At 32.8% G+C, this 21425-nt stretch overlaps 1 long non-coding RNA gene across 1 annotated transcript; it reads right to left on the bottom strand.

Annotated features, from left to right (window-relative positions):
* Window positions 1-7478: 7478 nt before the first annotated feature.
* Window positions 7479-12058, bottom strand: LOC120576256 (uncharacterized). Its single transcript, XR_005642336.1, has 3 exons — window positions 11731-12058; window positions 8558-8849; window positions 7479-7767 (listed from the first exon to the last, which is right to left on the bottom strand). It is a non-coding gene; the product is annotated as an uncharacterized lncRNA (long non-coding RNA).
* Between the last annotated feature and the right edge of the window lie 9367 nt (window positions 12059-21425).

Raw genomic sequence — 21425 nt, 5'->3', positions numbered from 1 at the left:
CCGGTCTCCAACCACCACCGATCTCCACCAATTCACCTTTGTGCCTGTTGCCGTCAGATCAAAACCTACCATCGATTTCCTTCGGGTCACGACCTCATTTCGTCGACGGTCTCTGTATCTCGCGGTTTGAAACTTACTGTCATACCCCAATTTTACCCCACATTCATGCGCCCTTTGACCGTGGTGAGTCTCAACCTTTTCGGCAGGGTAGTATTTTAAAATACCTCATACTAGATTGCTAACCCGCACGCCGCACGAGTTTTATGAGATGACAAACATTTGCTAACAATTAAAATGTCATAATTAAAAAAAAAAATGAACATTACATTATATTGAAGTAGCAATAAACGTCACAAGAAAGGGGGGTTTGAATTGTGACCCTTTTAAAAATTTATTCCTGAAACTTAAACTAGTATATAAGCTCAAGAAAATTCTTGGTTAGTGTTAATAATAAAATATTATAATATTAGGACCAGAGAACTCTGGATAATGAAATAAATAAAAGGACCAGAAAGTTCTGGAATAAAATACTGAAATAAATAAAGCAGTAAAGGACCAGAAAACTCTGGATATAAAACTGAAATAAATAAAGCAGTAAAGGACCAGAACACTCTGGATATATATAACTGAAATAAATAAAGCGATAAAGGACCAGAGAACTCTGGAGATATTAAGAATAAAATAAATAGGACCAGAAAGTTCTGGATAATTATTAAGTAGTAGGTTAATTATTTAATTTTAGTTTTAAGGACCAGAGCACTCTGGAAAATTAATATAGTTAGTTATAGGTTATATGTGACGGCCAGAAATTAAGAGATGAGAGAAGAAGGAGAACACAAGAGAATTTATCCTGGTTCGCCTAACCGGCTACGTCCAGTCCCCACACTACGTGTGAGATTATCCACTATAGTATCCTGCTATCAGAAACTTCTGAATAGCACTATAATATGTTGATCACACCAGATCAGTCTGTTACACTCTGTATTATCAACCTCAGCAGGCTTCTACGATTCTTGATCACACAAGAAAAGTTCTATCTCAAACTATTAAGCCCAATAGACTTGAGATCTAGTTACACTTTGTATGGTGGTGGGTGTTGTTTGAATATGGTATCTCACTTGGAGATTTCTCAAGTATCTCACGTAGAGATTTCAAAATAATATCTCAAAGAGATATTTCAAATAATATCCCAACTTGGAGATATTATAAATACAAACTTTCAGGGATATCTTAGCTTCAATAGAAGAAGGATATTTGAAGCTTGCTTTGTTTGTTACAAACTTTCAGAGATATCTTAGCTTTAAGAGAAGAAAGATATTTGAAGCTTGCTTTGTTTGTTGTTGAAGAGCTTTATGAATGCTTCTTTGAGGATTCACGTGAATGAGAGAATTGATTTCTTTGTATGTAAGCTCTTAAGAATTTGCCTTGCTATGTGCTTGTATTTATAGAGGCTTGATTTGTGAAGCTCACTTGAAATGTACATGAACATACAGCTGTGAAGCTTGTACAAAAAAAACAGCCCATGTGCTCTTGCTTTTTGTTGCTTGATGCACAAGTGTTGCAAAAAATGTGTTATTTCAAGTGAAGAATGTTCTGAAGAACATTCTCTGCTTTCTAGTCTTTTGAGACAGCCCACATGAGGTTGTAATACAGCTGCGTATGAGTTGTAATTGGCTGTGATAGAGATGACATCATCCTTATCCATTTGTAGCTTTACCAGAATGTTCTCAAGAACATTCTTTCTTTGTAAAACAACTTTGTTCTTCTTTCTTTAAGGCACGTGCTTTTTCAATTTCTTTTTAAATGCAAAGGCCTTTTGTAATCATGTGATATTCTTTCCATTTATGTCATATATCCAAAGTATCTTCTTTTGGTGAGACATAGAGAATATTTTGCTTCTTGAATTTGTTCCAAAAAGTCCATTTATGTCCTTTTGCTTATTTGCTTTGATAAGGACCTTTTTTAACTTGTCTTGTGAGCAAAGAACCTTCTTCTTATGTTAAGAACATTCTCATGAAACATTTCTCACAAAATTCATTAGTAGATAACAAGTTAAAAAACAATTATTAAATGTTTGTAATCTTTAAAACATCAAATAAGGATTTTTTCCTCAACATATATAATATTGTCTCTTATTATTATAGATCTCTTTGTGAATAGAGTAAGATGATGAAATGACAAAAGAAATTGAAAAACCAAAGATTATTATTTATAGGTCAAAATTACGTAAAGAATAAACAATAAACAACATAATAAAAACTCATGTTCAATGACATGATAATAATAATTTGAATCAAAAAACAAATACTTTAGTTACAACCAAACAAAATACTGACTAAGATATTTAAGAAAAAAGACTATTATTGATGAGAAGATAAAGAAAAACGATTAAGCCTCACTAAATTTATATTTATATCAAGTACAATTATTTTGTTTCTTATTCTCAAGGTATAAATTACATATTTTAGTCATACAAACTCTCAAATTTAGCAGCACTACACACAATCCTTGACTACTTCTATCAATTCATTTCTTTGAGTTTCTAATACCACATGTCAATTGCCAAACATTATCACTAATACAATCTATCTCTTAGGACAAAGTCTGCTGCCACACTCTTGGAACTTTGATCAAACTTCAGCCGCATTTCTCACTTTGATGATTAGGTAATGAGACTGACTACAATAAATCATTATAAGGAAGTTCTATATAGGACAAATTTTCCGAAAGAAATTCTTCTTGTATTTGCTCTATTCTTCATGTTTACTTCACATAGTCCTGTTACATAAAACTAACATTATTTCTAAATAATTAATAGGACAAAAAAGAAAAAGAGACTAAACACACAAACACAACACCAATATTCATGAAAAGTTCAAAGCTTAGTTCCCTGAATTGTGCCCATGAGCAATTGCTATTTATGACTAATAGATAATAATGAGTAAAAATTTAGACCATTGTTGGTGGCCATCATCAAATGGAGAGAACACTAAATGTAAATAATAGCTTCATTTCTTCAGTGTTATAAGTTCTTCAAAAATCATGACTACTACTCACATTCACTTTTTTCTAGAGAAATACTTAGTCAAACCTCCTCTTTCATAAGTTCATAGGAAATATGTCTTAAAATGGGCACATGAAAAGGGTTTCTTTTAGTCAAGCTGAAACATATTTAACCTGTGCAATTTGAGATATATTCATCAATTCATTAGTGCAAGTTCAATGAAAATTAAAGTTTCATCTGAGGAGAAACAGAAAATTAATACATACTAAATAAGTAAACTTTAACACACTTAGAAAGAAACGGTGAGAATGGCTTTTATAAATCAGACATAAGTTTATAAGTGAATGAAAGACCATGGTCACACCATATATCCGTTTAGAGAAAAAAAAAATCCTTCAGCCATCACAATTTTGATTGAAACTACATTATAGATAGTGTCGGCATAACCAACTTTAAAAAAATGCAATCATTTCTACCAAAACAGTATTCATAAGCTAAACATTCAGATCATATATTTTACCTATAAAAACAACTTTACTTTTTAATATTACACAAAAGAATACAACTTGCTAAATGCAATGCTATACTTTTCAATACTAATTTTAAAATCACTACTGTATACTACTTCACTCTCTGTTATGACACTATTTTATAGTTATTGTATTGCTTTCAATAACAATGATAAATAAATCAAGTGCTCCATTTATTTCATAGTCAATATACATACCTGATAAATTTGGTGATGAGTGTAAATTGCATAAGACCCTAAGAAAGACAATTGAGTTGAAGCACATAACCACATATGTATATATCAAGTCATCCTAAAATATAAGATGAATGAAAGTAAAGTAAATAAATATTCCACTAATTCCATAAATATAAAATTAATAGGTAATGACAAAATTTAAGAAGAACAAAAGGTATAAGAAAATAAAATAAAAACAAAAAAGGGAAGAACAATGCAATAGATTCACCTTTTTTTTTTTTGTTGATAAAGCTAAAATCAATAAAAGTTTGCCAACCTCATACAAAAAGTTGAAACCTCAACTCAAAAGAAACAACAAACAAACAAACTAAAAAGCTAAAAACCTGCCCAAAAACAAAGAGGTTAGGGACAACATCAATACATCAATGCAATAACAATCTAGACTGAGAACCCAGACCTCTAATCAGGCACGGATACAATGTGGGAGCAATGGGGTCAAGCGACCCCACTTGCCTCCACTTGTATATTGCATTTTTAACCCAAAATTAAATATATGTCTAATTTGATCCTTCTTTAATAATTTATTATACTACAAAAAATTACAAAACTAAGAAGGATCCTAATAAGTGTTCTAAGAGCACTAGTTAATAAATCAAAAGAAGTATTTTTATTTTTATTTTTTATAAAAAGTTGTTATAATTATTGTATCTATACAAATAACGCTTATTTTTTAGATAAAATTTTCTTTTATGAATTCTTTAACCAATTATCTTAGAGCACATCGTTGGCAAGACCATAAAACTACTATTATAATATAAATTATTCTTATATTTGTTGAAAAAGGTTGTAATTGACCTATGTTGGTGGTGAAAAAAAATTAATTATGGTTATATTTTTTATACTCTATTAGAAATGGACAAATATTTTAAACAAATCAACATTTTAGGGTAATTATAAATATAAATGGTATAATTTTTGCACGCTTACGCGTGTATAATGTTTTATATAAATTTTTATGATATAACTTGACCCCACTTATCAAAATTTCTGGATCCGTCACTGCCTCTAATGTTCCAAAATATACACTTCATGGAATATTTTTGTTATTGTTATGAGGCTTGCTGCCAGTTTGTGATCTGGTGTGAACATTTTCTGTTTCCTGTGCAGTGCTGCTAATACCGGCCTTGTTTTTAGGACTCCTCTGTTTCTTGGGCCTGCCTCTCTTACTTTTGTTGACAGTATTAGATTCCAAATACTGAGAAGAAGTTGGAATTGTTATGTTTTGAGGTTCAGAGTCAGTTTCAGGGTCTATGGTGCTATCAGAGTCTTCACACCAAAATTTTCTCAACACTTTACCATCCTTTAGACAAGCAGCTGCTGTATTACCAGGCATGTTGACAATCTTAACTTGTTTTTTGTCTTTTCCCAAAATCTCATCCCTAGTAATAATAGGGGAAGTGAGAGGCTGCAGAATGGTTTGATCATCAAGAGTAGTAACATTATCCTGCACATATGACACAGGCAAAGTACCTGAACTCAAAATCTCAGAATTAGAGGTCCTTTTTTCCAAGCTACTAGAACCCTCTAAAAAAGTGATATGAGTGAAGTGCTTCTGCCCTTGAGAAATAACCCCAACACCTGGATTTTTGTCAATGTACCTATCCATATTGGTGAGAGTTGATTCCTTGTCAGTTGTGGGATTTTGCTCTGTATGCTGCTCCACAGATGTTTCCAGCATTTCAAAAGTAAATTCATCAACCTTCCCATATGACACAGGTGAAGTGCCTGAACTCAAATGCACTGATTTAGATACCCTTTTTCCTAATTTACCATGGTCCTCTAATACAGTGATTTGAGACAAGTGCTGCAATCCTTTAGAATTTTCCTTTACACTTGGATTTTTATCAATTTGCGTATCCATATTAGTGAAAGGTGATTCTTTGTCATGTATGGGAGCATTCACTATGTCCTGCTCAGTGTCTGTTTCTAACAAATCAAAAGCATTATGAAGTATGATAGTATCTCCAGATGTCTGAATCTTATCAGATTTTTGATTTGTGGTGTGCTTATCTGACTCTCCAACCCCAACATCAAAAGCAGGAGTTTGATGAGTCTCAATTTCTGCATTATTATGCATGTATTCTGTGTTCTTACTGACTTGACTACTAGTGGCATTCATAGGTTCTGTCAGAGTCTCATTATAGTTATTTTTTCTAGCAGGACCAGTGTATTGTGACTGAAGAGCTGTGTTACTCACCTTAAATTCAACATGCTTTTTCTTACCAGCTTGGTAGACAGAATCATTCACAGGCTTTTTCAAATTTGCCCCTTGGCTGTATTTAACAGGGCCATTGAAGGGAAACTCAGAGGCCCCTAATTTGGAGCAATTTTGCAGAGAATGTCCTATCATCTTGCAGTTTGCACAAAAGAGAGGGAATTTTTCATATTGGATTGATACAGACAAAGCATGATCATCCCTCTCCACCACAACAGATTCAAACATTGTTTCAGACAAATTCACATCAACAAGAACTCGTGCAAAAATTCCCAAACGTCTATGTTGTGTGGCCTCATCAATTGATAAAGGCGTGCCCAATCCTGAAGCTATTTCAAATAATGTATGTTTCTCCCAATATTCTTGAGGAAGGTTTAGAAATCTTACCCAAACTTGTGCATGAGTCTGAGATTGAGCTTGAGGTGCAAAATCCTTGGACCAGCAATAGAAGCGCAACAATCCAGGCTTGAGATTAACAGTTCCAAGAGCCCAAATTCTACGCATGTCTTCAACTGAGTTGAATCTGAATTCGAAAAAACCTTTCCCTAAAGGAATCAGATTCCAATTGAGCAATTGAGGCCATTGAACATTGAGTTTCGCCTTCAATGCTTGAGTAGTTATAGGAGCATCTCCTTTGTGAAGGATTAACCGTCCATGGAGGTGCGTTTGACAAGCTGCAAGACCAGATTCGTAAGCAGCTTTAGAGATCTTCACGCGCACAGTTCTTCCCATAATCACTTTTGGAGGTAACTGAGCCAGAAAAGCATCACCGGAAAGTTCACCTGAGAGAATCTGAGCGAAGGTTTTACCAGAAACAGGTGGCGTCACCGTTTTGTTACCCAGCTTCTGGTTCGCCGTATTAGTTACCGTCGAGTCTATGGAGGCCATAAACGGCCAAGGACACACCATTGATATGGAACAACGAAACTTCGCCGAAGAAGTAGAAGAACCAGTAAGATTGAAAACCGAAGAAAATGGAACAATCGAACTTGTAGAGTGTAGAAAATGATTCAGCCACCAAGAAATGGGGTGGAATAACCGTCAGAACTGAGAGAAAGAGACAATAAGAGAGCCGCCGGAGCTTGATCGGAGGAAGATTAGTTCGCCGGAAAAGAACGGTTACAGGGGACATTTTGAGAGAGAGAGAATTTTAGAAAACTCATTTTAGAAAACTCGACAATAGATTCACCTTGAAAAGTCACCTGCACACGAAACAGTAGCATGCAGAGACATAAAATTGGGATAAATTCAAGGTAAACAATTTCATTTTTGCCAACCATCAGAGCACCCAACTTGATTTGTGCAGCTTCACAAATTCTGCGCGCAGCTATCATCTTTTTCCACTCACCAACAATTTTCCTGTGACGGTACGATATAGATCCTAAAAAAAGAGTGCACTTCCACTTGTTATCACAATCATCTATCAAAACCAAAGCCGTGGTCCTTTTATCCAGTGCAAATTCACAAAAACCATTGTAGACCAACTTCTATCAATAAAGAAGAAATAGACATAATAAGTAAGTTTGTCTATAAAAAGTTATAATAAAAAATGGGAGTTGACATATGGTTATTCCAAACTGACCCAACCCAACATATACCATAGTGATCCAAGCACCGAAACGTATATCATAGAAATCACGCAAGGTGTACAATCCTTAGGTTTAGCATATACTACCTTTTCCTTTTTCATCCGCAACATCAAATTGATTGTTACATGGATCAATCAATGTTGCATAGTGATTGATATCATTACCGCAACATAGGAGGAAATAACACAACATCCTATATGACTGTGAAATGTTAGCATCATTAAAAAAGAACAAAAATATAATGAAAGATCAAAGAGAAAGAAAGTACACACACATCATTAACATGAAAACCAATGGCGTATGTTCGATATTTCACCTTGAGTTCGTTTACATATTTATCGAGATCAGTGAACGGATTTGGATCCAATGGAGTTGCGTACTAAAAAAAAAATCGCATCAGTTAGCATGGTAGTAATACGGAGATATCATTAAACTAAAATAAGCATTACTATGTAAGATAACCTTCAAACAATGCAGTGCAAGAGCGATTCAGCACTACGATCATCCATAATCGAATGACAATCAAACTGAAACATAACTGATATGGGTTTTGACATAAATGAATGAGAGCTGAAGTGATAAGCTTGTTAACATTTAGACAAATAGACAAATGAACAGTTTAATGTATTGATTCAGTATTTTCTCGATCAACTTTTCATTATAAATTTCATTTCACATTCAAATAAAAAGATAGTTCTCTTGTACCCAAAAAAATAATAGTTTTCCTTTCAATTTTTCATAGTAATTAACCTAAAGTCTAAAGCACACAAACATCGGAAAATCCACTACAATCAGATTCCAAACAACTATAGAGCTCAATTTTAGGTTAATAAAATACAAACTGAGAAAGAAAGCTTTCTCTTTGTAGGGTGACGGGCTAATTAGAAATTTCAAAAACAAAAATTGGTTAAAAAAATATGATGTAATTAAAACAAAGTTCATGAATCATATACTTAAAAAAAAGGTTAAAAGTAACTCCTTACATGTAAATTCTTTGAGAAAATAATGAACACAACATTCGCAACCCACATATTGATTTTCTACATCGAACAATCACCCTTTCACCACCGTCTTCGATCCGTCAAATTTTGAGTCCAAGAGATCAAGTCAACCAACTCCCCTCATTCACATCTGCTTCATTACGATGCTGCTGCTGCATCAAAGTTTCCGACGTTTCTTGGCAACGATTTAGGAGTGATTTGCTTGTAGTATGTCGTGAACGAAGAGAAAAGGAAGAACCGATTTGTTTCGTTGAAGAAAATAGGAGATTGTGTTCTGGCCGATTTGTTGAAACAAAAAAATAGAATTAATAGGGTTAAACAAAGGAATTAAGCATTAGGGTTAATACAGTAAATTTATGCAATAGGATTTATGTTAAAATTAGGGCTAAAATATGCTTCCGACTTAACTAATAGATAAGAAGATAAGATTTTGGTTTCGAGTCGGGCCATCTTCTCTCTTTATTTTTCTTTAAATTCCATCTTTTTATTTTGTTTTATTTCTTTTTCATTTTTGTTAATATCTTTCAAGCCAATTTTTTGAAATTCATCAATCAAAGCCTGCAATTCTCATTTTTCCGGCAACACACAAATTCCCAATCAAAAACCTGCAAAGAAATTCAACAAAAACAGCAACCAGCACAAATCCACTACAATCAGATTCCAAACAACTATAGAGCTCAATTTTAGGTTAATAAAATACAAACTGAGAAAGAAAGCTTTCTCTTTGTAGGGTGACGGGCTAATTAGAAATTTCAAAAACAAAAATTGGTTAAAAAAATATGATGTAATTAAAACAAAGTTCATGAATCATATACTTAAAAAAAAGGTTAAAAGTAACTCCTTACATGTAAATTCTTTGAGAAAATAATGAACACAACATTCGCAACCCACATATTGATTTTCTACATCGAACAATCACCCTTTCACCACCGTCTTCGATCCGTCAAATTTTGAGTCCAAGAGATCAAGTCAACCAACTCCCCTCATTCACATCTACTTCATTACGATGCTGCTGCTGCATCAAAGTTTCCAACGTTTCCTGGCAACGATTTAGGAGTGATTTGCTTGTAGTATGGCGTGAACCAAGAGAAAAGGAAGAACCGATTTGTTTTGTTGAAGAAAATAGGAGATTGTGTTCTGGCCGATTTGTTGAAACAAAAAAATAGAATTAATAGGGTTAAACAAAGGAATTAAGCATTAGGGTTAATACAGTAAATTTATGCAATAGGATTTAGGTTAAAATTAGGGCTTAAATATGCTTCCGACTTAACTAATAGATAAGAAGATAAGATTTTGGTTCCGAGTCGGGCCATCTTCTCTCTTTATTTTTCTTTAAATTCCATCTTTTTATTTTGTTTTATTTCTTTTTCATTTTTGTTAATATCTTTCAAGCCAATTTTTTCAAACACCCAATGCTATATAACAACAGCAACACCACTGCCAAGGGGGGGAATATTTTTTTCAACACATAAATTCATCAATCAAAGCCTGCAATTCTCATTTTTCCGGCAACACACAAATTCGCAATCAAAAACCTGCAAAGAAATTCAACAAAAACAGCAACCAGCACAAATACACACCCATCTAAACCTGTTTTAGGTCCAGACAACAACACAAATTCACAATCATCAAACCAACACAACAAAACTATCCAATCCAACAAAACCAAACCTCATCAGCAAACCAACACAGATCCGGATCAAGAAAGAAAACAATAAAAAGGCAGTAACCCTTTTTGTAGATCTAGGACTTATTTCAACTTCTCTTCAAGAAACGATTCAAAAAAGGGAAGGAGAAGGAGAAATGAATTTTTTTAGTAAATAATAGTTCTCTTGTACAAAAAAAAAAGTTTTCCTTTCAATTTTTCATCGTAATTAACCTAAAGTCTAAAGCACACAAACATCGAAAAATCCACTACAATCAGATTCCAAACAACTATAGCGCTCAATTTTTGGTTAATAAAATACAAACTGAGAAAGAAAGCTTTCTCTTTGTAGGGTGACAGGCTAATTAGAAATTTCAAAAACATAAATTGGTTAAAAAAAATGATGTAATTAAAACAAAGTTCATGAATCATATAATTAAAAAAAAAGGTTAAAAGCATCTCCTTACATGTAAATTCTTTGAGAAAATAATGAACACAACATTCGCAACCCACATATTGATTTTCTACATCGAACAATCACCCTTTCACCACCGTCTTCGATCCGTCAAATTTTGAGTCCAAGAGATCAAGTCAACCAACTCCCCTCATTCACATCTGCTTCATTACGATGCTGCTGCTGCATCAAAGTTTCCAACGTTTCCTGGCAACGATTTAGGAGTGATTTGCTTGTAGTATGTCCTGAACCAAGAGAAAAGGAAGAACCGATTTGTTTTGTTGAAGAAAATAGGAGATTGTGTTCTGGCCGATTTGTTGAAACAAAAAAATAGAATTAATAGGGTTAAACAAAGGAATTAAGCATTAGGGTTAATACAGTAAATTTATGCAATAGGATTTAGGTTAAAATTAGGGCTAAAATATGCTTCCGACTTAACTAATAGATAAGAAGATAAGATTTTGGTTCCGAGTCGGGCCATCTTCTCTCTTTATTTTTCTTTAAATTCCATCTTTTTATTTTGTTTTATTTCTTTTTCATTTTTGTTAATATCTTTCAAGCCAATTTTTTCAAACACCCAATGCTATATAACAACAGCAACACCACTGCCAAGGGGGGGAATATTTTTTTCAACACAGAAATTCATCAATCAAAGCCTGCAATTCTCATTTTTCCGGCAACACACAAATTCCCAATCAAAAACCTGCAAAGAAATTCAACAAAAACAGACACAAAACAGCAACCACCACAAATACACACCCATCTAAACCTATTTTAGGTCCAGACAACAACACAAATTCACAATCATCAAACCAACACAACAAAACTATCCAATCCAACAAAACCGAACCTCATCAGCAAACCAACACAGATCCGGATCAAGAAAGAAAACAATAAAAAGGTAGTAACCCTTTTTGTAACATACAGTTTTCTTTAATAATTGAAATCTATGAATTTACCAAGAGACTAAACCAAGCTTTAAAGACTGTCAACAAACTTTATCACTCAATAAAACATTGAAAGAAATACTTAAATCTGTTTCAAAGAAATGCTTACATAAATTAGATCTCAGCTAGGACCAAAGAACATTAGATCACCCAAGATCTCAGTCAAGACCTTACATAAATCACAAAATCTAACAGCCAAGAGGAAGAGGAATATGAAAGAAAATACTGAGTTGAAGAAGGAACACTGTGAAAGAGATTGTCGGAGATGGAGCAGGTGACGGCGGCGCGCGCTAGGGTTGAATGGAAGATTGAGCAGGAGACGGCGGCGAGGCTAGGGTTGAACGGAAGATGGAGCAGGAGACGACGACTAGGGTTGAACAGAATGAAGGGTGGGACGGAATGAATGGTGGTGGCGGAATGAACTAGGGTGAAGAAAGAGAAAATTTCCACCAAATGAATTGAATGAGAGAGGGTACGACACAATATATATATATTTTTTGTCATCTTTGATTTTTTTTTTTGACATGGAATTGATTGATTTTTTTATTATTATTTGTGTTGCCACAAAAGGGTGGTATAAGGTGTATTGCCACCTATGGTGGTACACCTATCACTGCTCTATTATAATTGAGTGGTTTTTGGTTAAAATGTGTGTCTCCAACACTTTTTAAAGATTTTAAAACAAAAAATTACGAATTTAATTGTGGTGGGTTGACAGTCTAAAACAGTTTTGCACATATGATCAATCAAAACATTTTAAATTATCACGTCAATTAAAGACAGAGCAATAATTTAATTGAAGTGACAATTTAAAAGTTTTGATTGGTTGCATGTGCAAAATTGTTTTGGATGTCAACTCACCACCATTAAACTCAAGAATTATTTTATAAAATAAGTCATATATTTTGATTTCCGATGTATTGATTACACATATTTCTATAGAAAGCTATTATTTAAAGGTTTTAAAGAGTGACCCGAAGGCACTCGTTAACATTTTTCATAAAAAAGAAATTAAATTCGTTGTAAACGAAGATTCTTTGGTTTTGGACTCTATGTCAAAATTGATGATGTGACATGTTGACTATGTAATTTTGATAACGGGATGACTTGACTTTTATTCTTCTTCTTTTCATCTTATTATTATTTTCGTTGTTTTTTAATTAATTATTTAAAAAATTACATTCTAAAATCAAAATCATCCTCCCTGGTCCTCGTGAGCATAACTCAATTACTAAGGACAATACATAATATATTCAAAGTCTGGAGTTCAAACCTTAACCATCACCAAAAAATCATCCTCCCTACCATCACCTTCATCCTTCAAACCTTCATGATCTCTACCACCAATAACAACACAACATTTTCTTCCCAAACCAACAACAACACGGTAGCAGCAAGAACAACAGCACAATAAACCCATCATCTTCCCACACCAAAACACACAACAAACTGTCATCTAGAAACATCAAAAACTCATAAACACAAATTGAACACTATGATCATCATTCCCTTCTTTCTCTCTCTCTCTCTCTAAACTCAAAATAACATAGATATGCAGGCATCTTTCGTTCCACCGCAGAAGATTCGTCGTTACCGATCATCGGAGCATTCTCTACAACCAATGCAACTCAACCGTTTTCACTAGACATATCAATTTCTACAATAATTCAATCAATTCTACTCTAATCAACATCTAACAATTTAATCAAATCATTAAAATCTAACATCATAAAATCAAAAATCAACAAAACCTAAATATGTGACAATTTATCCAAAAAATTATAACAATTCAATAAAAAAAAAGAAGCAATGCAATAGGATAATAAGCACTTACTTAATTTTGTGTTTGTAATTGGCGTTGAATGACTTAAGGTTGGAGAAAATCGCAACAATAAAGATCAAATCTGCAGATGGAGTTTTCAAAATTCTTATGGTTCTATTATGTTTTTATAACACAACCCAACACGAGTTAACTCATGCTGACTTAAGTCATATGCCGAGAGTGACTTAAATCACGCTAGAGTATACGCCTGTGTGAGTTAACTCACATGCAGATATTTAGGTATTTTGGACAGTTTAGTTGGGAGTGAGCATTTTATGATAATGGTAGGAGAAGAGCAATTTTCCTTATTTTATGCTAAATCCCGACTAAAGCTATTTTAAAGTCTATTTATTTAATTAACTTAAAAATCAAGCTTAATGTCATCCTAAAAGCATTTTAGGCATAACAAGGTCAGCCTATTTAAGTGAATAAAAAAAATTGATATTATTATTGTAGCAGAATTGTGATTAAAACCATATGTCCATTGACCTTATAAATAAATTTAATTACGTATACGATAGTCCAATTTCAACATACAAACTATTTCAGGGTACTATGAGAGAATTATAAATGTCTTGTTACAGAATAGACTATCACTCAATTAAACATTTATGAGAGAACTATAAATGTTTACTCCCTCCGTCTCATTATAAGTTAATCTTTTGATCATTTCACATATATTAAAAAAAAGGAAAGAAGAGAAAAATAGTTGAGTGTCTTATTAAGTATTGATACATTTTCTATTATCATAAATGTAAAGTAGAATATATTGCATTGAGAATGATGAAGTAAATAGTGTTAATTATAGTTATAATTGAAAAAAAAAATTATTATTGTATTGAAAAGTGAATAGATCAATTATTTTGGAACGATTTTTTTTTTTGTTGTTGTTGCAAATTACTCACTTATTATGGAACGAAGAGAGAGTATATCATAAAAATCTATCTATTGGATCTCATCGCTGAAATCCTATGCAGATTCCCCATCAAATTCCTCATGCAACTCCGCTGCATTTGCAAGTCATGGAATTCTCTAATCTCAAATGATCCTGATTTTGCTAGAGAGGGAATAATAGTCGGTGGCACAGTTAATTGGTTTGCAAATTCTAATGTTAATACTTGCAGACAAGCCATTGTTTCTCTTCATTTGGGAAAAGAGTCCTATCAAGACATTTCACAGCCTGATTATGGAATGCCAAGTAACTTGACGTTGGGTATCATGAAGGATTGTTTGTGTGTATTTTCTTCTTCCCTTGGTCTTTATTGTCAGGATCCTAAGATGGTATACATTTCTGTGGATGACAACAATGTGCTGCTCTTGTTTAGAGAGTTTTCTATATTGAAGTGGGTTGTTTACGATCGCAAATATCACACTACAAGGACTATCAAGATTGAAGACTTCAGTTGGGTAGACTCAAAGCTCTACGTTGAGAGTTTGGTATCACCTTAGTTCTACATTGACAAATGCATCTATCAAAATACATAGCTTCAACATTCTTAACAATTTTGGTTGAATTAAACAGAGCCTGCAGTTCTTTTTACCACTTTTTATTCTCAAAAATACCATTGTTTGTTCAATATAACAACAAAATACAAAATTCACTTAATTTAACGTTAAATCAAATAAACTTAAATAAACCCAGATATTTAATTCTAAAATTAACAAATTAGCATACATCAGATTGGGATAGATTGAATACCTGGATAAATGGAATTAGGTCAGCAAAATCAATGTTTTTTCATGGGTTAAAACCAACATATTGAGATGCAGAGGATTTCGAGATCTGGATTTGATGCGAGATGAATATGAATATGTTCCCTCTCGACTCACGGTCTCGTGGTGGTTTACGGAAGGTGGCCGGAGCTTGAGTCGATGAGGATGAAGAGCAGAGCATTTACTGGGAGAGGAGAAGAGCATCATCGACTGGAGAGGAGAGGAGAAGAGCAGACCATCGACTTGGAGAGGAGAAGAGAAGTGACTGGGAGAGAATGAGGGAGAAGAGCCGTGTTTTCTTTTTTGGTTAAGAGGCAATGAGTGTGAAGTAGATAAAATAGTCACAAGGAAGGGGGGGTTTGAATTGTGACCCTTTAAAAATTAAACCTGTAACTTAAAATTGATTCTCAAGTTGAAACTTGGAATTGTTAAGTTAAAAGCAGACTTCAGAACGTTCTGATGTCTGAGTGCAAAAACAGTTTAATAAAGTAAATGTGTTTGTGTGTGTTGTGTATGCAGTAAGTAAAGAGTATAGGGAAGAGGGAATAAACACACAGAATTTATAGTGGTTCCCCCAATGTGGGTTAGTCCACTCCTCACAATCTTGTAAGAGTTTCCACTATGATGCTTGAGATAACCTCTCAAATCCTGCTGAACATTCTGACCTAATGTACTGTTCATAAAGTAGGCAGATTTACAACTGAAGTGCAGTGAATGCATCATCTAGGACAATATTCTCTTTGGAATATTCCTAGTACCTTAATGTTCATAGTCTTGGATGAACATTAAAGATCCTTTTGACATAGTTCCTTGTCCATGCCTTTATTTGTTGATAGATCCATGCAGATGTACTTTTCTGGACCTTTTATTCATGTCAAGTGTACTTGCATGCTCTTCACGTTCTTGATGAATCTGGGTAGCTTCTGAACACCCTTCTGAACTGGGTTGCTTCTGAACTCTCATCAGAACGTTCTGATCAACTTTCTGATCAACATTCTGAACTTCAGAATTAGTTCATGGATTCAATGTCCTTTGATTTTATGCATCTTGGTATGATTCAAACCTTGTTCCTGTCTTAGTGAAAACACTCAAGAGCACAATTTAAATACCAAGGAATTAATCAAAGTCAATTTAATCTTTAATCATTAAAGTTTATTATCTTTAAAATTAATTAGGGATTTTGCCTCAACAGAGTGTGTGATATAAGGATAAGGGGAATGTAATGCATTGGAAGTGCATCATAGACTATATTTGTCATTTACGATGTTACTTTTAACTTTACATGGGAACTGCTTTATACACAACCATGTAAATGTACATGGGAAATATGTAATGCTTTAAATGCATATAGTGAAGGGATTTGAAATTTGAAAAAGGCATTAAGTGAGGTATTAGCAAAATTTTCCCGCTCAAAACATAGAATTAGGGTTTTAGATGTTTTGTTTGCATTGTAGTTTAGGATTAGATAATAAGGATTTGTAACTATGTAACATTGCGTTCACATTAGCCATCGTGTGTGCTCCAGCTGAACCTTTGACCAAGATGTAATCAGAAACCTGAGACTTTGCTTCATTGCTTACGTTATTGTGCTTTTGTGAATCGTTTTTGGAGATCAATTAGATTCTCGGATAACTTTTTTTTCCAAACCAATAATTTGTATGAATGGTTGTGGACTGGTGCTAAATCTTCATCTATTTATAATTTGTATGAGTAGACGATAAATAAATAATTTTGATTGATGTTAACTCAAAATTTATAACTCTAATTGAGTATTTGCCTTACAAATTAGGAAGACGTTGACTTATATTGTCACCTAAGCCTCCTTTAATTTTTTTTTTGTCAAGTAAGCATGTATGTAATGCCACAATGAGTGATTAACATTATGAGTGTTCATGGTGCGGTTTGGTTCGAGTTTTATGTTAAAAATCATCCAAACCACAAGATAAAATTATTCGGTTTGGTTTAGTTCGGTTGACTTTTAAAAGGCTTAATACATGCTTTGGTCCCTTAACTTATTTTTGAATTTCATTTTGGTCCCTTAACTTTAAACCGTCTCAATTTGGTCCCATAACTTTACCTCTGTTTACTTAAGTGGTCCCTTCTGTTAGTTTTTTTAACAGAAGGGACCACTTAGGTAAACGGAGGTAAAGTTATGGGACCAAATTGAGACAGTTTAAAGTTAAGGGACCAAAATAAAATTCGAAAATAAATGTTAATAAATGTTGTAATTTTGAACTTATTTCTGGTTTTCTTTTTACTGTGATAATTAATTAGCTTTGAAATTTTAATATACTTATGATAAGAATAAGTAACTAGAGATAAAGATATCACTTCTGCTTCAGGATTTGCATGTGCATATAATATAATCTATGAAACACTAACATAGACACAAAATATTGATGCGGACAGATATCAACACGATTAATAACTCGAGAAAAATTAATTTATTGAATAGAAACATATATTTTGATTTGTTGGAAACTAAACAACCTTTCAATCTGAAGTTGTTATATGTTACATAATATATAACAAATCATTTGCTTCTTAACTATTATATATAAAAATAAAAAATAAAAGGCTTAATACATGCTTTGGTCCCTTAAATTATTTTTGAATTTCATTTTGATCCCTTAACTTTAAACCGTCTCAATTTGGTCCCATAATTTTGTCTCCGTTTACCTAAGTGGTCCCTTCTGTTAAAAAAACTAATAGAAAGGACCACTTAGGTAAACGAATGTAAAGTTACGGGACCAAATTGAAACGGTTTAAAGTTAAGGGACCAAAATGAAATTCAAAAATAAGTTAAGGGATCAAAGCATATATTAAGCCACTTTTAAAATAAACAGTTAAAATACAACTTATTTCCAGCAATGTTTTAAATTTCATCTAACATTAAAATTTTATTTTCATCCAACAATAGACCAAATTAAAAATATGGACAAAGAGTAATCCTATTTTTTATGAAATGAAAAAGACTAAAATTTTATCATTCTCTAACATTTCAAGTAGCACATAAATACATTTTTTAAAACAAAGAAGAAACTCTTCATGGGAAGCAAAGTAGAAACTTAAGAGAAAAAACATGTCATTTGATAAAAGTTCTCATCAAGTATCTATGAGTATTGGATTATGGGAAATAAGTTTAATTAGTGTTTTTTTTATGTTGCGGTTTAGTTCGGTTGATAAAATAAAAATTGCAAACCAAACCGAACCGTGCGGTTGAGTAAAAAATTGAATTTTAATACATTTGAACTAAATATAGTTTTTACGGTTTTCAGTTTGGGTTGGTTCCGTTTGCGCTTTTTCTATTGAGTTGTTTCGATTTTGAACACCCCTAATTAACACGGTCAACACTCGAGACAATTCTAGCAACTTAAATGGAGGAAAAAAAAATTAAACAAATAAAAAACATGCTAATTCGCCAAAATAAAATGCATCTTAGATATGGTAAATAGGCAAATACCAAATATTGTAAAATTTTACAAATACCTTCCTGAAATTCGAAAAAAGATAAAAACTCCTATGAAATTGTTAAACGTTGGACAATTTATCCCCTTCGTAAGTTTTCTGTTAGTCAATATCACATGATAGTTGACTGTTTACGTGAGACCACCACGTCCTTTTTTTAATTTTTAAAACAAAATACGGATATCTTTTTAATGAGAATATACCTCTACTAAAATATTATACTTATGTACAAAATGTCCCTAAAATTTACAATAATGAAGCAAACTGATCCTTATGACACACAACTTTTATTGTGCTCTCTTGAGAGATTTTTCTTCTCTATACATATACATATATTTGGCATTAATAAACACACTCATGTAATGTGAGGTGGTTCTTATAAACACTCATGTAATGTGAGGTAGGTAGTTCTTGGATAGAAGATAAATGCATTCTTCTTATTTTTACAATTTCAAAGAATATTTGCATATTTACTCCAAAACTTACTTGCCCAATTTTTTAAAGGAATGTGATTTTTTAATTAAATGAAATAAAATCACCATTCAGGGGTATTTGCAAAAACTTTTTTAACCCTAAAAATAAAAATCTATCTATTATTACTTTTTTTGACTATCTATTGGTATATTTTTTAAAAGGGATATCATGTTCCTAAAAAAAAAAAAAAAAAGGGATACTATGTGTGAACTGACAAATTTTAAATATCAATCATATTTTTTTGGTAGTGACCGGGGGTTTGAACCTCAGACCTTGCATATTTTATGCCCAACTGAGCTAAGCGGACAAATATCAATCATTTTTTTTTTTACAAGAAATATCAATCATATTTGTAAAAGGGATATGATTTTTTAATTAAATTAAAAGGAAATAACGATTTTTGTTCCGCAAATTTGATTGATCTCGTAGGGAAAATCTATATATATTCCCTCCTGAAACCATTATTAGGTCAACATAATCTAACTAATTTATGTCATATTCAATTCAAATTCATTCAATCATGCATAAGCAACAAAAAGAGAGTGGCTTCATACCAAGGGTTTTGTGCTAGAAAAATAGGTACTTTCCTTTCACAGTTAACCGCAACAATTACTATGTCACTATGTCAATAGTTATGGCATACTGTTTGATAATTCTGAACCAAATTGATCATTGTTATTCCCAATAGGAATTGCTGAAAGATTAGTGCAAAAGGTTAATTATAACAAATCAGATGGTTCTTTTGTAAGGAAAATATGGAAGCTTAATTGCTTCATACTTGATGTTATGATCTTGTCTTGAATGTTGATTGATTTGCTATTTCATTTATACCAGTAAGTACACTGAATATGACCAAAGTTATAAAACTAAGGGGCTCTAATTCTATAAGTAAATCTTTTGTTGATTTGTATTTGCATAGACCCGTGTTTCGCCACAGTCATAAGAAAAGAGATAAAATGGTCCACTTGTAGTAAAAAACAACAATAGACGATTCTATCATTTTTACAGTAAAAAAAAAACTCAATTCAATTAGTATACTACTACTGTTTGCAACCAAAGCTTGTTGAGCATTACTCGTGCTAGTTGTCAATGCCTTCAACTAGGTTTAAGTTTTACAATGCTTGAGAAGGTTAAAAGGAAACATGACAAAAAGGAAAATATGTCTGGTGAGTCTCAGATTGTATTTGACCCTATGGAAAGAAGAGGTAGTATGGTTGGTGGCTCACTTTTGCATTGACAATTCACCAAGTAGAAACCTTACCTTGAGAAGAAGATGCAACATTGATGTGATGAAAACTAACAAGATTAATGGAGATAGCATTAACAATGGGAGATAAAAGAATCAAAAGTCCTTGCAATTGTTCTGGAGTGATGCATTGTAAAACTCCAGAGCAATGGTTTTGGATTCCGAATTGACAGAATTTGTTCTGGTAGATTTTGTTCATTGTTTTTATCAGAGGAGCAATGGTGCTAGATTCCGAATTGACAGAAACAGGAGCAGGAATTGCTCATAACTAACATTGTTGTCAGACTTCCTGAACCTGTAACCTAGAGAACAACTATGCTTAAAGAAGAAGGTAACCACACTGTGCAGAATCTACCGGAATTGTTCTTGAGGAAAGGTTTGCCTCCACCATTGCCATTACCATGAGGTTGTTTAAACTACAAGGGCAGAGGGACTATGTAGCAAACTAGCAGCAGGATTAACCTGTCTTTCTTGTAGAACCATCTTGGAGTAAAAATCTTAGCACAATTAACAATAAGCAAAATGTGTATCATCCTTTAGATTGTTTTTTCATGAATGAGGATTAAGATGGATGTCAAATATTATGATGTGTATGTGAATGTGTATTGGTATTAGATATAGTATTTGTAACTTAAAAAATTATTTCCAATGATATAATATCTTTATTGCTGCTAACTTGTCTGATTATGATCAGCACTTTATAGCAGCAAACTTTATGAATTATGATGCAGATAAGTAATTAGGTGAAATGATTATAAAATAGCACCTTAAGTCATAAACCATCAACTAACCCTGCCAATTTTATTCATCAAAATTCACCAAATAATTATGCTTAAAGTTCAGCAACATGTTTAACAGAATATAATTAAAACTCTTCTCCTCTCGAGACTGAAAGATTTCACCAGTTCTGGTACGAAGCAACAAAACTCATCCTAAAGTCGAAGAATTATAGCATACAATTGTAGAGAATCAAATCAGTATTCCAAATTTGATTCAGGTAAAAGTAAGATGTGATTATTGCAATAAGGTTTGCATATTTCAAAGCATAATTAAGTAATAATTTATTTTGAACTCAATGCGG

This window comes from Medicago truncatula, chromosome 1 (genome assembly GCF_003473485.1).
Source record: "Medicago truncatula cultivar Jemalong A17 chromosome 1, MtrunA17r5.0-ANR, whole genome shotgun sequence".
Lineage (NCBI taxonomy): Eukaryota > Viridiplantae > Streptophyta > Magnoliopsida > Fabales > Fabaceae > Medicago > Medicago truncatula.
The sequence above is the reverse complement of the archived record's forward strand: the minus strand, read 5'-3'. Positions and strand labels throughout refer to the sequence as shown.